Here is a 20,548-nt window from a genome sequence, read left to right as displayed (position 1 = left end):
TAGAAGGAACATTGAAATTAATTTTAGTATTTAATCTAACATGTATATCCAAACTCTTATTTTAACATCTAATCAGTATTTTAAAAATCGGTGCTGTATTTTACTTTTTTTTTTTTTTACTTAGTTTTTGAAATCTGTGTGTATTTTACACTTACAGAATATCTTAATTTCCACAAGCCACATTTAAAGCCCCCATGAGCAGCACGTGTTACCAGCTGCCCCTCTGGACAGCACAGGTCGGGACGCTTCACCTCTGCCCAGCTGCCTTCCAGCCTTTGTATGTGGAAGAGCATGTGCCAGTTCTATTTCAGTGTCCTTGCATTTCTGCCTGTATTTCAGCCATTTTGTCAGACTCACATACCGATTCATGCACTCTGCAATCTGTTCTTGGAATATTTCTGCTTGTTTTAAAATGAGGTCTACAGTTTTATAAAATTAATCAAACAGTAGGTACCTCATCCGGTGGCCAGACTGTTGACTATTATGTAATTTCAGTGCCAACAGTCTTTCCAGTGGCGGTTTCCTCAGTCTGTGTATTTGCATAACAGAGATCAGTCAACTTACCTGATGCTAATCACCAAGCAAACATTTAATCACGCTCTGGTGTCTTGGTTTATCGCCAACGTTTAAAAACATTCATCCTCATTTGAGGATTCTGCCTTTTCATTAGCCCCTATATGATGTTTCTCCCTGCAGGTCCTCACGCTGTCCTTTGAAATAAAATGTTTCCGATCACTTAGGAAACGAATCCTTCTCTAGAGAATTTTGTAGTCAACCCCCTAGTCTTACCACATTTGTTCATACAAGTTTTACAGGTATGAAAATCAAGAAAGACTTAATCAAGAAATACTAAGGTCAAATTATACCAATAAAAAGTAGAAATGAGAGCTATTCCTTATGAAATGCTTCCTATGAGCCATGTACGCTCAGTATTTGACACACATTATCTTATTTATTTCTCCCAATAGTTCTGTGAGGTAGGTGCTATTATAATTGCCATTTTTAGAGGTGAGGTGAGGTGGAACAGAGAGGTTAAGTAACTTGTCCAAGGTCTCCCAGCTAGCAACGGGCAGAGCTGGGAGAGGTATTGAGGTCTGATACCATGTTTCCCTGAAAATAAGAGTTAGCCGGACCATCAGCACTAATTAGTCTTTTGGAGCAAACATCAATATAAGACCTGGTATTATTTTATATTATATTATATTATATTATATTATATTATATTATATTATATTATACCCAGTCTTATATTATATTAAAATAAGACCAGGTCTTATATTAATTTTTGCTCCAAAAGACACATTAGAGCTGATGGTCCTGCTAGGTCTTATTTTCGGGGAAACATGGTAATGGAGTTTATCTCCTAACCTCTATGTGCCACTGTCTGGAAGATGATTTGTAAATGTTCTTGTTTCTGAGATTGTAAGGATGTGTTTCCATAAATACACACCTTCCCCAGGACACCATATGCCTTCTCCTGATGAGGAGGAATTCTTGGGATTCTAGGGATTGCCTCTGAAGCAACCTGCCCGAACTTCTCAGGATGCTGGGCTCTTGCCTTGAACAGGGGGCTGAGATCAGGTCCGTCTGGAGCTCCAACAAGGAGGCCGGCAAGGTCACATTAGAACCCAGAGCCAAGAGAAGCATAGGTGCAGAAGCCAGAGCATGGTGGGTTTAGGAGAACGGGAGTGGGTGGGTTCCGGGAGTGAAGACAGAACCTGGGAAGGCCAGGGAGGAAGGCCTCAGGGAGAAGCTAGGCTTTGGCTTTGCAATTTTGTGTTTGTAAAGACTTGACCATGTTGCAATGCTGATGGGGAGAACGTTAGGAGAGCTGAAGATGCAGGAGCACTTGGGGAGGGGGGTAGATGCAAATCAGCAAGGACCCTTAACAGCCAGGACAGGAGGTATTTGAAGCCCATATGCAGAAACGTGTTTGCTGGGTTTGACGGCAAAGTCTTGTATCTGCATCACTCTGTCACCTCCCACTGTCACTGCCTGAGAGTCCACCATTGTCAAAGTTCCCACGGCCAAGTGACTTGGGAAGTGTTTGTAGTCAGAAACATTTTTTCCCCACTGGGCATAACTTCACATCCTTTCCAGTGAGGAGCTACAAAATACATGATACCAGGACATGTATCCTGGGGCAGCCTCCTATGCACGTGACATGGTTTGATGCAAGGGAAACTAAGTCTGTTTCCACCTAAAACAGCACTCACCAACCTGCCTCAGATCCCTGAAATATCACACCACTTGGATTACCTTCCTGAAGAGTCCTGTTAAAACACAAACAGGTCAAAACCATCTTGAAAAGAGCGTCCATGTTCATAGCAGCGTATTCCCAATGGCCAAAAGGTGGAAGCAACCCGAGTGTCCATTGATGGATGCATGGATAAACAGGAGGTGGTATGGTCACACTACGGAATGTTATTCATCCTTAAAAAGGAAGGAAATTCTGACCCATGCTCCAACATGGATGAACCTTGAGGACATTATGTTAAGCGAATAAGCCCGTCACAAAAACACAAATACTGTAGGTTTCCACCCACATGAGATACACACAGGAATCAAATTCAGAGACAGGAAGTAGAATGGTGGTTGCCAGGGGCTAAGGGCAGTGGGGAGTGGGGCATTGTTGTCTAATGGGCACAGAATTTCAGTTTTGCAAAATAAAAGTGTTCTGGAGATGGATGGTGGTGGTGGTTGCACAACAATGTGAACGTACCTAATGCTGCTGAACTGTGCACCTAAAATGGTTAAGATGGTGAATTTTATGTTATATGTATTTTACCATAATTTAAAAATATGAAACAATAAAAAAACACAGGTCATTTAAAAGGTGCCACTTGGTCACTTGTTCTCATCTATTCTTAGTCTGGCTCAGCTTTGCTTTTCTGTAAAGGAAGCTTAACCAAGAGCAGGACATTAAGGAGCTGGGACCTGGAAACGTGGGTTATAGAGACGACTGTCGTGAGGACAGTAATTCACTGGGCTCTAGGATGTGCTTTGAGGAAGGCCAGATCTTGGGTTCCCATCCTGACCTAGGGGAACACCCCTGCAGGGTCCTTGGTAGCCAGAGGAGACTGTGAAGGAAGGAAATTCTTCCCAGACACTTTGGAAGATGCTGAGTGAGGAAGAAAGACATCAGCCTCTTTCTACTTTGTACTTTTACTTAGGGATGCTAGAGCCCCCTCCATGTTGTAATAATACTACACAGTTAACATTACAATTAGGCCCCTATGACTCTGGGACACTGGCTTGTTTGGAAAACCTTCTCCCATATCTCCCCTCACACAAGCTGGTGTAAGAGGATCCAACACCTTGTCTCAAAGTCAAGAGCAGGTATGAGGATGGTGGAGCCATACCCACCACCAGGGTGGGCAGGAAGGAAGTGGGGGTGGTTCTCAGACTTTTGCTGGTACCTCCCCCACTATTAGACGTTGGGAAAGAAATCTGCTTTGGTGAGAAGAAGCAGCATTTTAAACTTCTCTCATTAATGAGACAGAATTATTACACTAGTATGGAAATACTTAAGGAAGAAACACATTTCATTTCCGTGAATCTCCAGCTGAGTCTCAAGCCTCACAGATGCTATTTTTATCAAACACTTTCTATTGCTTGACATGCTTTGCCAACTTTCTATTATGAGAAAAAAACAGGAAAAGTCCACCCTGGATTTCTCTTTCTTCTGGCTTCTCCCTCCCCATTTGTGGGCAGCGACCCTGCCCTTTCAATAGGACATAAGCGACAGCCATCTGAAAACTTACCTTGGTGCCAAAGCATCCAGAAATAGGCTCTGCCTCCTTTGCAAATGACATCTCATCCTGGTTTCACCCCATCCCAGATGGCATGACTGATGGGACAAGAAACATACAGATTTTAGAGTATTTACTGCATTGTTTCGCCCTACCCCCACTTCCTGTGAAGGAGGGTTCAGTCGCGGCCAGCTAGGTTCAGGAGCCTTTGTTGTACAGAATACAGGAAAACGTGGGAAGCGATTCTGAATTGTGCAGTGTTGTGGGTCCACCGAGGAATAGGCAGGGAATCACCTACTAGAGAAAGCAGAATAGATCAGAGATAAAAGGGAGGATAAGAGAGGTAAGAGCCAGGGATGGGTTGAACTTGGGGGAATTCAAGAGCTAAATTAAGGGGGATTGGAGTAGCTGCTAAGCTGTCACAGGAGGATTTGGAAGAGATATGGGAGGAGGTTTTTCAGAAATGTTGTTGGTGTTATGAATGGAATCTACCCTCCGCCCCTTCCTTGGCGTTTTTCAAGAGATTTCAGTAAAGATATAAATTGGTTTCAACATTATTTTTTTGTATGAGGGACCGGGTTTGTTCAAGGCAGCCTGGGTTACTGGAGGCTAAGATTCATGGTGAAGGGTCGTTCTCCCATCAACACAGACGATAGTCCAGATATTTCAAATTGGTGTCCTAGGGGCTGGGTTTGGATTGCAGATGTGTCTTGTGTGGTTTGTTGAGAGTTAATTTTTTTTTTCTAAGCCACCATGGAATATTGGAATTTTATACTTAAAAAAGCCTGTATGTCCTACGTCTCTTTTAAAATTTGGAAAATCTGGCAATATGAGAGTCTCATTCTCGTAAGGTGAAATTAAAACACGTTCAGGATTCTTTACCAGAGTAAATGCTACAGGGTGTTCTTTAAGCAGAAGAAAAATGATTCAAAATAATAGGTTATAGATGCAGGAAGAAATGAAGAACAATGCAAAAGTTCATTTGAGGAAATCCAAATGAATTAGCCTATACAAAACAACCTAACAATGTCCACTGGGGTCTAAAAAAATTAAAATATATAGCAAGTTCATATAAGTCAGGAGGTCAGGATAAATGGAATTAGGATGTTCGAAGGTCCTTGTATTACTGTGCAAGGAGATAAAAATACCAATTAACATTAGACTTTGATCAATCAAAGATACATATTATGATCTCAAGGAAAACCTCTAAAAGAATAACTTTTTAAAAAAGGAAATGACTTCTAAGGTAGTAGAGGGAAAAATAGAATATTCAACTACTCCAAAAGCAAGAATGTAGGGGAAAAAAAACCCACATAGACATGTGGGAAAAATAAAACATATAATAAGATGGTAGATTTACATCCAAATACATGAGTAATTACTTTAAATGCAAATGAACAAAATACTTTAATTTAAAAATAAATAAAAAGTTAGAGTACTGAACTGGATAAAAGAATCTATAGACTGTTTATAAGAAACACATCTAAAATCATTTTTTAAATGTTTAAAGTGAATGGTAGAAAAAATATAAATATTCACCCAAATTATATTAATATTGATCGTATATATTAATATCAGAAAAAGTAGATTTTAAGCCAAAAAGCGTTACTATATCTAAAGAAAGATATATATCATAATGATGAAAAGTTCAACTGCACACATTTTGTACGTTTCTTAAAATGTAACTTTAGAACTATGAAGCTAAGATTGATCAGGAAAAGAAGAAAAACACAAGCAGAAATGAGCAGATAAATGAACAAGGAGACAGATTATTCTAACAAGATTAGCAAATTTGCCTTGGTGGGCATATATAGAATATTGCACCCAACAATTACAGAATTTGTGTTCCCTAAATTTTTATAACTCCTCACTTTCCAAGCAAATATTAGGATTGAAATTCTTCACCTCATTTAATGCTAGGTGAGGCCATAAAACTTATTTTGGCTAATGAAATGTGAGTAGAGGTAATTTCCCGTTGCCGATGCATTAGTAAACATGCCTTCCTTTTCCCTCCTGAAAGCCGAGGGCGGGAGCTCACTGGTCTGGGTCCCTGATTGAGGATGACACGGAGCAGAGCTTGCCAGCCAGCCTCTCAATGGACACGTTGATGTTGAGCGAAAAGTCAACCTTTGTTATTTTAAGTCACTGTAATTTGGGGATTATTTATAACCACAGTATAACCTAGTTTATTCTGACTAATACAGACAGAAGTCGGGGACAGTCGAATGTTGGTAACAATGAAGAGGATGAACTGGGGGAGAATCTAATTAGGTGAAAGGAGGAAATTAAATAGAGAAGCATTCTCAATGAACATGTTACAGGTCCTTTTCTGCTTCCTAGAGGTAGCTGTTATTAAGCATTTGGTGAGAATTTCTGTAGCAATTGCGTATACATGCAAATACACGTAAGTTAATTTTAAAAACACAAATCAGATCAATTATATTCTACCTGCTATTCTGAATTTGTTTTCCAATTTATAGTATCTTCATGGTTATTTTCAGTGTCATCGCAAAGAGATTTGTCTTTCCTTTTTATTGGCCACTTAGTATATCATCATATGAGGTCTGACAATTAAGTTCACAAACTTGTTGCAACAATGTTGCTAACTTTTTTTTTTTATATCAGAGGGATTATTCATTATGAATTTGCACCAATTGGACATACAGTTAATGAACTTTACTATTTGGAAGTGCTGAAAAGGCTGTGTAAATAAGTTAGATCACCTAAACTTTTCACCAACAATTCATGGCTCTTGCATCACGACAATGCACCAGCTCACACGGCACTGTCTGTGAGGGAGCTTTTAGCCAGTAAACAAATAACTGTATTGGAACACCCTCCCTACTCACCTGATCTGAGCCCCAATGACTTCTTTCTTTACCTGAAGATAAAGGAAATATTGAAAGGAAGACATTTTGATGACATTCAAGACATCAAGGGTAATACAATGACAGCGCTGATGGCCATTCCAGAATTGCTTTGAAGGGTGGACTAGGCACTGGCATTGGTGCATAGCTTTCCAAGGGGAGTACTTCAAAGGTGACCATAGTGATATTCAGCAATGAGGTATATAGCTCTTTTTTCTAGGATAAGTTTCTTAATTAATAAGTGAACTTAATTGTCCGACCTCGTATAGCTGTATAATAATTAAGTAACCATTACTCTGTTGACAGACTTTTAGGTTGTTTTCACTGTTGCAAACAATGCTTCAGTGATTATCTTGTAAATAATATTAATACATTTTAATGTCTTCTTTCTACAGACAATAAGACCAGTTTTGACACCATTCGAATGGTGAAAATTTTAGGCTAGGTAACAGGAACGCAATCAGGCAGGCCATTTGAGGTGATGACTTTGGTTATGGGGTGCTTGGGCTGGCTGGATTAGGCCCAGAATAAGTGTCTTGAACACAGTAGGCTCTGAGTAAGGAACCGAGGCTTCTCTGTTGCAGGCAGGGACGGGGGTCGTCTGTACACGGCAGCGTGATCCTCAGCATCCCTGGACCCTGCCCACTACGTGCCACCACTGCCATCCTGGTGTAGCAAACAAAAATGTCTCCAGAAATTGCCCTGAGGAAAAATTGCTTCAGGTTGAGAACCACTGATTTATAATAGGGGCTGTACTAGTGTTAGGGCAAAGGCCTTTTCTAAAAACAACTGACTCTACAAAGATGGATCCAATTTCTACCCAAACCTCCCATATTAGAATGGCCATTCTTTCTGGGTTGTCACAGTCCTTTCACAGTGATTCCTGGATACCTTATTCTTGGTTCAGATTTCATTTCTGTAGGGCCACCTGACACCTCCCCCATGAATTAGGTCAATCCTCGTTATACATTGTCAATTCCCAGGATACATTCTCTAATTACCAAATACCCTTCCTTGGAATTACTTATCAAAGTTAAATTCTTACATTTATTTGTGTAATTATTAAATTAATCTCTTTCCCTCACTCAACTTCCTAGAGTTAGCCACAGATAAGAATTTGGCATGTAACACGTCAGTTTTGGTTCACCATTTTTATATCTAGTGCCCAAAACAATGCCTGACACATAGTAGGTTCTCAGTGGGTATTGGAAAGATGGATGGATGGATGGATGGATGGATGGATGGATGGATGGATGGATGACAGCCTGTTATTAGTCGGTAATAGCCAGCCCTAAGGTGCAGCAGTCTTCACCCATTTTTGCTCCTATACCTTTTAAAACAGCTTTTAAAAACAATGTTACCTATAGCCACATTTAAAAATTAATATGTTAATGTTCATCATTAAGTCCATATGGAGTCAAGAATAACTTCCATCATGTTGTAAATGTTGGAATTTAAAAATTAAGCTATGACATCATTCTTTAAATGTACCTATTAATCTTGCTGTTACTATCATTTCCAATATTCTCTATGACTTGCTTTCACAGTACTCTCCCTCAAATTCAAGGGCTGGAGGACACAGAATTGTTAAATGAAAAAAATTCCTTAATTAATTATTAAGGGAAGCTGAATTGAATTATTAAAGGAAGCTTCCAGTTTGGGGACCTGGACCTGGAGATTTTTACATTTGGTGCAATGGCAACTTAGTAAGATTTGTAAAGAGTGAGGGGTATGCTTTCCAGTAAGGGAAAGATTATTATGAACCCAGACACGTTCTCAGACAAACCAGTTTGAGGAAAGAGTACCTATAGAAATTGAAAACCTGGAAATTGAGTCTCTAAAACTAATCCTTGATGTGCCCCTTGGAAAGTCTAGACCGCCATCCTGGGGGTAATGCAGCCTAGTGGCCAGCAGAGGGCAGTGTTGGACAAGCCATTGGGCTCCACCTCTAGCTCTTCCTCGGGGTAGCGCAGAGAAAGGGCAATTCACTTTGGATGCAGTAGGCAGCTCAGCCTGAGAGGCCAAGCACAGTCTTCTCTGGTGTGTGTGTGTGTGTGCACAGTGAATTATTCACAGGAAACCCGCTCCAGGGAGAACGTAGGCCAGAGACTCTCCATCCTGTACCTAGAATCACTGTCTGGGACTGTAAACAGATGAAAACCTCGTTCATTCTTTCTCCCCTTCAAGAACTGAACTTGGGAAAAGAAACTAATGATTGAAGTCATGGGTCTGAAGCAACCATGAGGTTTTTGTTTTTCTTCTTCTGAAAGTAAAGCAACAGTGAAGTCTCAATAATTTATAGCTTCAGGAGACAGTGAGAAAAGTGGCTGAGAGCTGTGGCTCTGGAGCCAGACAGATGGGAGCTAGGAAATCTCTCGCCGGCAAGGTCACCTTTCCCAGCCTCTGCCTTCCTGGCTGTCAAATGGGAACAAGATTACCTTCCTCACAGGGCTGTTGTGAGGGTAAGTGAGCAATGCAGGAAAAGTGCTCAGCATACGAAGGGCGTTTAGCAAGAGCTCAATATGTAACAGGGACGATGGTGAAGATGATGAATTGGCATTTTGTCAGGCAGGAGTGTCTCAGAACTTTCCATTCAACTCTGGAGAAGAAAAATCAGAGGTGAAAAAAAGCAAGCTATTTAAATGTTTTAAGTTTTATAAGCCTAAGAATTAGCAGCAGAGACAGCCAGACGAGGAAGGCGGAATGAGTGTGATTCAGGGTGCAGGCCTAGCTCCTTGACATGTGCCTTCCAGGGCTGGGGGTCCCACCCCAGTGTTGATAAAGAGTCTGTGTGCCTACGATAATGTGTATGAAGCAGCCATACGCATATATACTATATGACGTTTCCATCAGCCTCAGACAAAAAAGCAGTGACTTTGTTCATTACATTTACCCTCTGAAACCTCTGAGGATGAACTATCTGAAATAAAGTTAGTAATGTGGGCTGACTGCTTGACTATATTAAAAGGAAGGCTCAGGGCAAGACCCCCCACTCTTCTGCCTTAGCCGGGAAGGTAACAGGGTTCAGAGAGGCATGGAGACAACTTGGACGAGATAACTATCCTTTCACCTGGCAGCTGTCCAGCCCCCAAATAGCTTTTGTGTCCAGTCCAAAAATAAGATCACATGGGCAAGGGAGAAATAAATACGCAAGTGTTTGTCCTTGGACTTTCCGTGGGTTACACCAGGATCAGCTGCACTGACAGAAGGTGGCCTCACAACCACTCTGCTGCCTCCTCCCCAGGCTCCCCAAGGCTGAGAAAACAACCCCTATCAAGGTAAGTGTGGCATGTGGTTGGCACTCAGCCCTTGTCTCGGGGCTCCCTTGAGCTCCATTCACACCAGAGAAGGAGCAAGAGAGAGAGGAGAAGTGGGTCCAACAGCCTGACTCCAGGGGAATAAGGGCATCGCCTCCTTCTGTTGAAGGACACTCCCCTCTGATGGAGAATGGGAACTCCCTTCCTCCTGCAGCCGCCTGTGTGCAGCCATCCTGGTAGGACAGTGTGGACGCTATAAGCTGTGGCAGCTGCCGTCACCCCAGAAAGAAAGTAACCCAGAGCCAAAGCAAAAAGGTGAGTGCATCCATTTTTCCAAGGGGCCCAGGTTGTTCTGGACTTTCTGCCTGGCTTCAGGTTTGTGCTCAGCATGAACGCTCTCCCGCCACCCCCTTCTTCCTCTTCTCCTCCCTGATAGGAGTCTGGAGTAGGCTTGAGTCTATGTGATGGGTGCTGGAGTGAAATATTCCTGTCCTCCCTCTCTCATTCAGAGGCCCATTTGCTCCCAGCAAGAACGAGGTAGGTGTCGTTCTCAGTGGGAGAGCAGGAAGTGATTCCTACCAAGTGAATTATCTTTGCTGAGATCCAAGAATATGTTTTGCAGGAAACCATTAGACAAATCCCATTCCAGTAGAGTTAATGCTGATTTTTTAAAAGCCCTGCATGAAATAGGAAATAAAAGGATGCCAGCTGATTCATTGTAATTGGGCAAAAGGGAAAAACAAATGGGATATGCACAGCTTCCTTTCCTCTCAGCCCCTTCCCTACCTTTTGCTGACTTCCTAGAGCCCTGCAAAATATAATTAACAGATCCAAGAACTCCTTTTTTGGTTCAGAACAAGAGGAATAACATCAAGGGTTTGAGGAGAATTGCTCTGTAAGCAGAGTCAAGGAAAAAAGAAGAGACAACTATTTTGCAGCCTTGGTTTCCCTTTCTACTGTCTCTGCACTCCCAGGCACATGACATGTACCTGTACCTGTTCAGGGACATGTAGAGAGGTCTCCACCACTTGTACACACATACCATTATTCCATGACACATAGCGCCCCACGGCCATGGGCTACAAATATCTACGCTTAGGACAGGCCAATAAAATGCTGGTGGGAACAAGACAACTACTTGAATATGTCAGGATTCTTTTAGTGACAATGGACTGAAAACCAGTTTGAAGGGACATAGGCAAAAAAGGGAAAACTTTTCCCTCATGTAACTGACAAGGTCAGGGCTTCACTATGGTGGGATCCAGCTGCCCAAATGGTGGTATCTTGCATCTGTCTTTCCCCCATTTCTTAGCTTTGTATCCCTGTGTTGGTCTATTCCCAGGTAGAATCATCTATTGTGGTGGCAAGATGGCTGCCAGCAGCACCAGGCTGACATTCTACTGGCACAGCCACCCTACCACAGTTCTAGCTAGAGTCACAGGGTCACATTTCCCTGAACGAGTGGGGGGGGTACGGTGCCCACCCCTGCCATAGGGGTGTAGTCATCCCCATCCAAAAACCGTATGGACTGAAGGCTATGAAGGGCTGGGTCCCCAAAGACAATCAAGATGATAGACTAGGAAAAGGGGCCGGATGCAGGATGGCCACGGTCAACGGCTGCCAATGTATCGCTCTTTTTGCCACGGTCTAGATTGAGTCAAAGTTCCTCTGACCCAACTCCCCCTCTTTCTCCCTCTTATTGTCCACACAAATTAATTAGTGACAGAAGGTCACATAGTAAGGATAATTATTGTAGGACAGGTGACTAAAAGACCCCATGGCATGTCATTCTTAGAGATCCCTGATACTGGGAAGGACACAGAAGGCTTGTCTGTGGCTCTGTCCCAGACCACCCACCATGCCCAGACTCACTGGGCCCCCATCCTGCCTGTGTTCACATGGTTCTCCCCTTCCCCACCTCCATCTCCCTCTAGTCTGCTGATGTGAACCCATCTTGCCTTTCATGGGTCACTCTCTGAGGCTTTATCTGGCCTATCCAGCCTTTTCTGATGCTTGTCTCGCTCTCTGACCCTACATGGTATTAACTCGGATAGAACTCACTGTTTCCTGTCCTTTAAGAGCTTCACACATCTTAGTTGTTCCTCTCCCACCTTGACTTCCACATTCCTAGGGGGAAAGTACGTTTCGCCCTCAGCCCTTTCCGTTGTGCCTGATTAAGTGCTTCCAATGAATTGAGCAATAGAAAAACAGCCTCCCTAAATAGCTTAGAGAGGATGGCTACATTACTTGAGGTCCTTAATTCTAATTTCAAAATCATATCCTAACTATAGTGAACATTGATTGAGGACTGAATGTACCCTGGAGCCCCCACAGGCATCACCTCAGGTAATCCTCACAGTGACCCGATGAGGCAAATGCTGCTATTATCCCCAATTAACAGATGGGAAAACTGAGCCTCAGAGAACGAAGTGACTTGTCCTAGTAAGTCGTACAGCGAGTAAGTGGCGACATGGAAGTTAGAACCCAGGCATGCCTGCCATTTCAGTTCCTACTCCATTCATCATTTATATACTTATCAGCGGAGCTTCCTACTGCCTGATTTTAAAGAGCAAGAGGCACAGGTGACTGGTTAGCGAACACGAGGACGCTCAGATATTTTGGGCCCCTCTTCTGCCACCTGGGCTCCCAGTGCCTCTACAGGGGGCTCTTTATTAGGCTGATTAGCTTGTACACAAAGGCGAGGGGTCACTCACTCCCACACCCCAACAAGAAGGTCAGGGGCAGAAGGATTTCACAAGAGGACGTATCTGGGGGTGGGGGTGGGGGTCTGTAGAGAGTGAAGTGCTTTTTGAGTAAATGAGGCAGAGTGATCTTTGGGGAAACAGTAGCTGGAGGGTGGGCTTTAGAATTTAAGCTTGCCCCTCTGGCCGCCATTATTAGGCATGGCCCTGACTTTTTGCCTGCCCCTGACCAGGGTGACCAGGCAGGGGGCGTCTCTCAGAAGGTGGCCTGCAGGATTTGGAAAGCCACCAAGTTCTGATCTCAAAGGAAGCCAAACCCTTGAGAAAATGCTCAACATTTTCTATACCTTCTGTGCCTCTACATCCAGCCCCTGGCCTCTTTGCTGATGCAGTCACCTGGGGTGCGGGGGGAGCCTGTGGCCTGAGGGTCCCTGGTTTCTGTGACACACACTAACCTATTCAGATGGGTGAGCATCTTCGCAAGAGCCGATCCCATTTATGTCACGAATCGTCACAACACCCAGTGACAGGGTCAGAGCGCTCGTGCTCTCACAGGCGCAGCACAGCGAGATGGTTCACATCCCAGATCACACAGAAGCAGGCAAGGGCACGGCCCGGAGATAGAGGCGCTCTGCCGTCCTTAGCATCCAAGCCTGCTCACTTCTCCATGAGGTTATGAGAAAAAAAGTACCTATGTAAAACCAAAAGAATTAGCCAGGCTAACAAAAATTCCTTGGGCCATTTAGAAAAACCGCTGCTAGACCCAAGAGAAACGAAAACATGTCCACACAAAAACTCGTACACAAAGGGTCGTAGCAGCATTACTCATGATAGTCAGACAGAGGAAGCCACCCAATGTCCTTTAACTGATGAGCAGAAAATGTGGCCTATCCATGCAATGAAATATTATTCAGCAATAAAAAGGAATGACGTTCTGACACATGCTACAACACAGATGAACCTCAAAGACATTATGTTTTTTAGGGGAAATAACCCCACACTGTATGATTCCATTGATAGGAAATGTCCAGAACAGACAAATCTATAAAAACAGAAAGCAGATGAGTGGTTGATTAGGCCTGGCCAGAAGGGGAGATGAGGAATGATTGCTAAGATGTATGGGGTTTCTTTTTGGGATGACAAAAATATTCTAAAATTAGTGGTAATGGTTGTACAACTTTGTGAATATACCAAAATCACTTAATTGTATACTTTAAATGGGTGTGCCGCATGGTATATGACTTATAGCTCAATAAAGTTGTTTAAAAAAAAAAAAAAAAAAACGTGGCTGATGAAATAATTAACCCAGTGACAGGGCTTCACTGAAAGATGTAGGCTCACCCTGTCTGCTCTGATGAGCTTGTCTTGTCTCAGTGAGGTTGGCCACAGGCCCCCAGACAATTCAGGTGGAAAGAGTAGAGACGGAAAAGATAGGACCCAGAGATTTCTCTGCAGAGTCTACACTAGGAAGATTTTTTCTTTCCGTCTTTTTTGTACAGATCATTTAAATTTTTATGGGATCAATGTCACTATTCTATTTTCATTTCTGGGTTTCCAATCATGCTTCCAAAAGCATTCCCCATTCCAGGATCATAAATCTTATTAACTAGTGACTTCCTCTGATGCTGTTCCCTAATGTTTTCCTCTAAGGTTTGTCTTCTTATATTTAAAACACTGATTCTTCAGGAATGTTAGTAACACATGGTGGATGCTGTTGTTTTTTGTTTGTTTTGCCAAATAGCTAGTCAATGATTAGATCAGGAGTTTCTAATTTGGGATTGAAATGGACTCGGTGTATCTTGTGACTCCCTGAAATTAAATGTAAAAAAAATTGTGTGTGTGTGTGTGTGTGTGTGTGTGTGTGTGTGTGTGTGTACACGGGGAACAGGGTTATAGAGCACGTCAGATTCTCAAGGGGTTTCGTGACAGAAAAACCACTGGGTTCTCTATAGTACATAACCTGAGGTCCAGGTAAACTAGTTGTGTACATTCCAATGCACCAAAGCAGAACCTGAGCCAATAGGACAGTCGTTAAACAATTACAGGACAGGCCTGAGTGATAACACCTGGGGAAAGTTCTCTGTCACATGTCAGGTGGGAGTCACATCACCTTTCAGTCTGACATTTTACTGACACAGAGAACAAGATGTGACTCACTGGCTCCCCTTGGGCCTGTAAAGCTTTAGCTTTTTAACAATCCACTGGCAAATCAATGGAGCTGACAACATGGGGCCCTCCTGTCACACGGAATTTGAGAAGACTTACAGTCCAAGAAGTATAGATAAATATAAAAGTGGAATTAAAACTGCCATTGGAAAAAAGGTGGCAGATCCTTATGTGCAGATTCACGCATGTGTATGCCACCCCCACGGTGTGCCAGGCGTTGTCTAGACTGGTGGTTTGCAAAGCACGATCCCTGGACCAGCCGCCTCAGCATCGCCTGGGAACTTGTCAGCCATGCAGATTCCCAGGCCCACCCATGGCCTAGTAAGTTAGGTACTCTGGGGTGGGGCCCAGCAATCTGTATCTCACTAAACCCTCCAGGTGATTCCGGTGCACCTTCCGCTTTGAGAACCGGTGGTCTAGGTACTGGGACGATGATGGTGAAAAGACAGATAAAATTCCTGTCTCCTCATGGAGTTGACATTTCAGTGTGTGTGGAAGGGGAGACCGAAAACAAATAAGTAAACAAATAACTGAAAGCAATCATTTTCAGAGAGCAGTGAAGAGCTATGAAGAAACAGATCTGTGTCAAGGGCAGTGACGAGGGGCTGATTTAGAACAGGCGGCCACGGAGGAGGTGGTCTAAGATGAAACCAGAATGGAGCAAGAGCGCGCCATGCAAAGACTCGAGGGGCAGAAAATAAATACGTACGCTTTAGGCAGAGGGAACAGCAAGTGCAAAGGCCCTGAGGTTTTGGGCCTGGATGAGGAACAGTATGGAGCACAGAGAGCAGGGAGTGAGTAGGGGGTGGGTCTGGAGAGGCAGGTGGTGGTAGCAAGCTCAGCTTTTGTTTTACCGCAAAGGAAAGGCACTGGTCAGTTTTGAGCAAATAGGGACATGATTTGTTTACCTATTTGCATGATCCCTTTGGAATAAACTGTAGGGGTAAGGATAGGAGCAGGGAAGTCAGCTAAGGGGATATTACAATAATCCAGGCAAGGAATATTGGTGCTTGGATGAACTAGACCAATGTGTGAAGATCTATTATTAAGTGAAAACCAAACAAACAACAATGCAGGATCCTGCACATAGTAAATTGTTTTTAAACATAGGTACATTCAGGTGTATAAAGACTTTTCTTTTTCCCCTGAAAGGATCCAGAATAAAAGTGAATAGTGGTTATCTTTAGGGAGAGAGGGTTAGTGAGGGTTATTTTATACCTTTCCGTACACTGTACATTTTTATCATGTGAACGAAGCATTACTTTTCTTTAAAGAGGAAATATTTTAAAATAAAAATGGAAACATTGAGATTAAGGAAAACATAGACTACAATAGGTGATGGGTGATCAGTGTCAGAGAGAGGAAGGCCACCCCTTGTGGGTAGGGCCCTTTCCAAGCATCCTGCCCTGGTCTCCAGTATGCTGCTGGAGAGCCAGGCTGACAAACTGGGGCCAGCTCCTGTTCTTGGATTACACTGGGATCAGGGCAAAGCACCTTCCCCCTTGAGAACCACTGGACCCCATTTCTGTCCTGCAGCTCTGGTGACATTTGTGGCTATGACGTCTCCTTGGGCAACTAATACAATTTCCTGGCAACGTCTGCTTCATTTCCCTTTGCCCTGTTTGTCAAATCACTCCCCTTCGTCATCTTGGCAGCTGGTTCACCACGACGCCAGCATGCCCTTCTTCTAATTGCATGATTGGGCATAAACCGAAGGAAATCCTTTGCTGGAGGGAGAGAATGGCATGCAGCATCTGATTTCTCCTGTCAGCTGATTAGGATTTATTGGGTCCCATCAAGGTCAAATGAGATTAGAAAGAAAAGGCAGTGTGTCTGGTGGGCATTTCACATAACTCTCTCACTTATGTAAACTGGATGAATGAAGGGGAGATTTTAAAGCAAATATTGAATGGCAGTCTTAAGATTCAATATAACATATAAGCTATACCCGGAGAGAAAGAAAACTTATTTATTGGGGGCATTTTGAACCCTGCTGATTCTGTCACGCTCTGATTCCTTTTTCATGTTGATGCAGTTTAAAAGGGACAGGTTTATAGCCTGATTTTCAGAGGCACTGAGCACAGAATAAGTAAAACCGTGGCAATGCCACATTTACCCTTATTGCCCTTCGAAAGCTCTTATAAAGGAGCTTTAGAGCCACTTTCTATAATAGTCACCACCAAAGTACTCAGGAGTGAGTCGATCTCTTATACGAGGAAGGAAAAGGCTCACCTCAGGTACCCCCCACAACCTTGAGACGTGGACAACTCTGGCCAAGGCCCCACCTGTGTGGATAAAGCAACCGGACTTCTGCTAGGATTTCTGGGGGTCCTCCAAATCTGTCCTTTTCTTCCTTTCTCAGACCCACCCGCTGCAGCGCTCGAGGGCTTGCCTACATTTTAATCACTGCAGAAACAGCATTAAAAGGGGTCTAAGAACTTTGAGGGAAGATGTGGTTTCCGTTACATACTCTGTATAGGATCTAACATACTGTGGATGGTTCCTATGTGGCTTCGAGAGCTATTATTTCCATAGACTATTTCCTGGCCCAGTGCAGGAGCTATTCTGAGGCCAGACTTCAACTAAGTAACCTCCAAGTCCCTTCCCCCACTAAATAATAGTGAGGCCTAAAAGCACTAACATTTTCATATTTCATGACTCAAAACATCTGAATGTGTATCATTTAAAAAGATACCTCGAGATACTCGACATGGGGAATGAAAAAAATAGGGAACGCGAGGGATGTTAAAGTGAAAAAATTTTAAACTTTTTACACGGAGGTGGAACCCTCATTTAAATTATATTACAGTAAATACTTTAAGGCACCGAGCAGTGATGATGGCTCAGTATTTGGACAGCAACATTTCCAAACACCCACTATGTTGTAAAGAAATCCGTTTTATATCAGCAGCTAGGGGTTATAATTTGCCTAAGAGCGATGTGGTCTGTTTGTTTTTTAAATGGCATTTCACAACTGGATGTCATGGAGAAACAAGACTAAAATAATGACTTACACCTATATTACCAGTTTTTAAGGTGCTTTCACACACGTTAGCACATTTGACCGTCACAATAATCCTGTCAGCTTGCAGAAAAGCTGTGGTTAGAAGTGTCTCATTAATCTCCGCGAGGAGGGAGGAAATCGGGAGCCCCGAGGACCTGAGTTGTCCAGGGATAGTCAACATCAAAGTGGGGGCAGGTTCCGGGGTGTCAGAGGTGCTCCTGGGTGAGACTCTGAGCCGCCTCTCTGTCCTTGGATCTTTAGGGTGTTTCCTCCCTTTAAAATCTATCATTCTGTGTGGTTAAAAAAGAGTTTGCATGTACACTGGATACAGCATAATAATTCTCCGGTATCGAGATGATTGTCCAAAATATGTTTGACCTTTCTATGATTCAGGAGGCCCTTTGGAGTTATGCAGATACTCAGGAAGATTATTATGTTTTTAAAGCCAATTATCAGTACCTGGCTATGTGCAAGTGGCAGTTCACAGAGGTTCCAGTTAATAACGTTTAGAGAAACGAACTTTTTCTGTACCTTCCGGTCTCTTTAAGGAGAGCTGCTGCTCATCCATTGTGGGAGTTATGTGATGGCTGTGCCTCTAGTTCTCTGTTATAGGAGACGAGCGTCTCCCAGGCTCATCCCTGGAGAAGACGCATGACAGGCTCCCTGAGTGCTCCGTGGTGAGTGTGGAGAACAGGCTGCCACCTCCAGCTTCCCGGAGGAAGGAGGGACCAGAGAGCATATTTCTAGTTTTGACAGGTCAATCTGTACCTCTCTATCTGAATCAGCAGGTGGACAGGCTTGCACGCGTGCTCACACACACGCACACACACATACACACTCACATCCCTCCCAGGCTCAAATGCCTGCATAACATATGAGGAAGGGACTCCATCTAAACTATTAATCATGTTTCCATTTGGTCTCTTCAAAGATACCTCCTGATCCACATCCTGTCAGTCCAGCTTCAGTCCCCACCTTCTAGCCCGAGTTATTTGCACAGGCAGCTTCCTTCCTTCCTTCCCTCCTTCCCTCCTTCCCTCCTTCCCTCCTTCCCTCCTTCCCTCCTTCCCTGTCCTGGCCAGTGGCATAAAGATGCTGTCCTCTGAAGAAATCCCCACCTCTGAAGCTGGACTCACCCAAGGACCCACCTAGTGCTGCAGCGACAGGCTTGACCACTGGTGAGGATGACAGAAGTATTTTCCCTACAGCCCCCCGCCCCCCCGCCCCGCCCCCAGCCCTAATCTGACAGCCATTGCCTTGAGTGGCTTTGCAAAACGCCCTCTGCACGGCTTGGCTCTGGGAATGGCACACACACACACACACACACACACACACACACACACCTACACCCTGTGCAGAGATGCCAGAGGACAGAACAGAAAAGGTCTCCCTTTCAGCCGGCAGCCTTCTGAATCCAGAGAAGTGTCTCTGAGCCACGACCTGCTGTTTCCCTGGTGACCAAGGCCTCAACATAAACAGGATTCTGCTCAGACGGGCCAGTAGTCCATTCGGTTCAGCCATTTGCCCCAAGACAAACCTTGCTAAAATAACACCCAGCAGAGCTGCTGCCACTGTCTGCTGTCTCTGCCTGCCTTCTCTGCTGGCCAACAGCTACTCGTTCGTGAGCCTACTGATAGCTGTCCCGAGTGGGGAGCACTTAGAGCTCTGTACGTCTCGGTGGGTGGGGTAGGTGGAGGTGGTTGTTTAAAGGCAGGTCCCTCTGTTCATAAACAAGGCCAGAGAGAGACCTAGAGACTGACACCGTCAGCCCCCCAGCCTGCTTCCCTGCCTCCCACATAGCCCTGCGGGACTGGTAGCCGGCTCTGTGGCATGGTGGCTGGAGGCGGACCAGCAACCTGATGTGCGTGCCACAGCCCGTCCCCTCTCCCCACACAGCGCTGCAGTCACGGAGAGAGAGCCAGCTTGAGGCTGCCAGGGAGGCAGCTGCAGCGCCGTGACAGTGTCAGACACAGAGCAGAGGACAGACAGCAAGTGGACTTCCTTTCCTCTCGGAGGGAGAGGCACAGCCTTCAGCCTACAAGCTCTTCAGGTAAGAATCAGGTTTCTGTTCTGGGGAACAAGAGCAGGTTCTATCTAGATCTGAGGGCGTGTGTGTGAGTGAGTGTGTGTGTGTGTGTGTGTGTGTGTGTGTGTGTGTGGTTCCTCGTGTGCAAGTATGAGGCTCCATGGAAAGGGAAGGAAAGAGGGAAAGGTTAAGGCACCAAGACGTTTTAAGCAGATATCACTGGAATGAGCATTCCTGCAAGTGAACACTCTGAAGCTCACCTCTGGCTGTGTTTACACCACGATGCAGCCGGCTCTGGGCGTAGGGCAGTAAAAACAGCATTTGGAGGTTAGAGACCCTGCAGCCTGTGGCCCCAATATCGTCATCCCCTACTGCCAGGCCGATGAGGAGCCGGTGAGGTCTGGAGGGGGCGGAATGCTCCCATTTACTTAACGTGCTGGATGCAGCCCTTGCAGTTGGCAGAAGCTAAAAGCTGTGGCCTCAGTGAGTCTGGCTGGCGTTATCCTGCTGTGTCACACTCACCCTTTTGGGGAGCCTGGAAATTCAGCTGCCTCGGAAAGCCTGTCCACTGGGTGGGTGCCTTAGATTTTGTGAACCTTTTGATATAAAAGTTAGGCTGAAATACGGAATTATCTGTGTGAGTTTTGACAGGGTGGTATTCTGATGGCCCCACTGGTCACCTGGATTACTTCTTACCTGACCTTCTGACCATCTGTGAAAATCACATCCTCATTTCAGTGCCCCTCCAGATAGGCACTGGTAGAGACAGAGCAG

General features: G+C 44.4%; 2 protein-coding genes across 12 annotated transcripts in view; one reads left to right on the top strand and one right to left on the bottom strand.

Moving 5' to 3' along the window:
• The window catches only part of ARHGAP26 (Rho GTPase activating protein 26), a 752,092-nt gene that overhangs the window by 436,103 nt on the left and 295,441 nt on the right, over nucleotides 1–20,548 (bottom strand). Inside the window, exon 4 of the mRNA XM_074313709.2 lies at nucleotides 3,765–3,850. The gene's annotated coding sequence lies outside the window, so the exon portion shown is untranslated. The remainder of the gene's footprint in view (nucleotides 1–3,764; nucleotides 3,851–20,548) is intronic.
• FGF1 (fibroblast growth factor 1) overlaps nucleotides 9,749–20,548 on the top strand; it is a 91,925-nt gene continuing 81,125 nt past the window's right edge. The window contains exons 1-4 of one of the 11 annotated variants that reach the window (XM_074313711.2): nucleotides 9,749–9,897; nucleotides 10,046–10,191; nucleotides 10,313–10,413; nucleotides 19,645–19,798. The gene's annotated coding sequence lies outside the window, so the exon portion shown is untranslated. Of the gene's footprint in view, nucleotides 9,898–10,045; nucleotides 10,192–10,312; nucleotides 10,414–18,787; nucleotides 18,927–19,151; nucleotides 19,416–19,644; nucleotides 19,799–20,548 lie in introns of those variants that run through there. The other 10 variants (XM_019739063.3, XM_019739061.3, XM_019739069.3 and 7 more) reach the window with 10 other exon arrangements.

Source organism: Rhinolophus sinicus, chromosome 5 (assembly GCF_057876585.1).
Source record: "Rhinolophus sinicus isolate RSI-liver-muscle chromosome 5, RSI-T2T, whole genome shotgun sequence".
Taxonomy (NCBI): Eukaryota; Metazoa; Chordata; class Mammalia; order Chiroptera; family Rhinolophidae; genus Rhinolophus; species Rhinolophus sinicus.
Note: the sequence above shows the minus strand (reverse complement) of the source record. Positions and strands in the feature narration are given on the sequence as shown.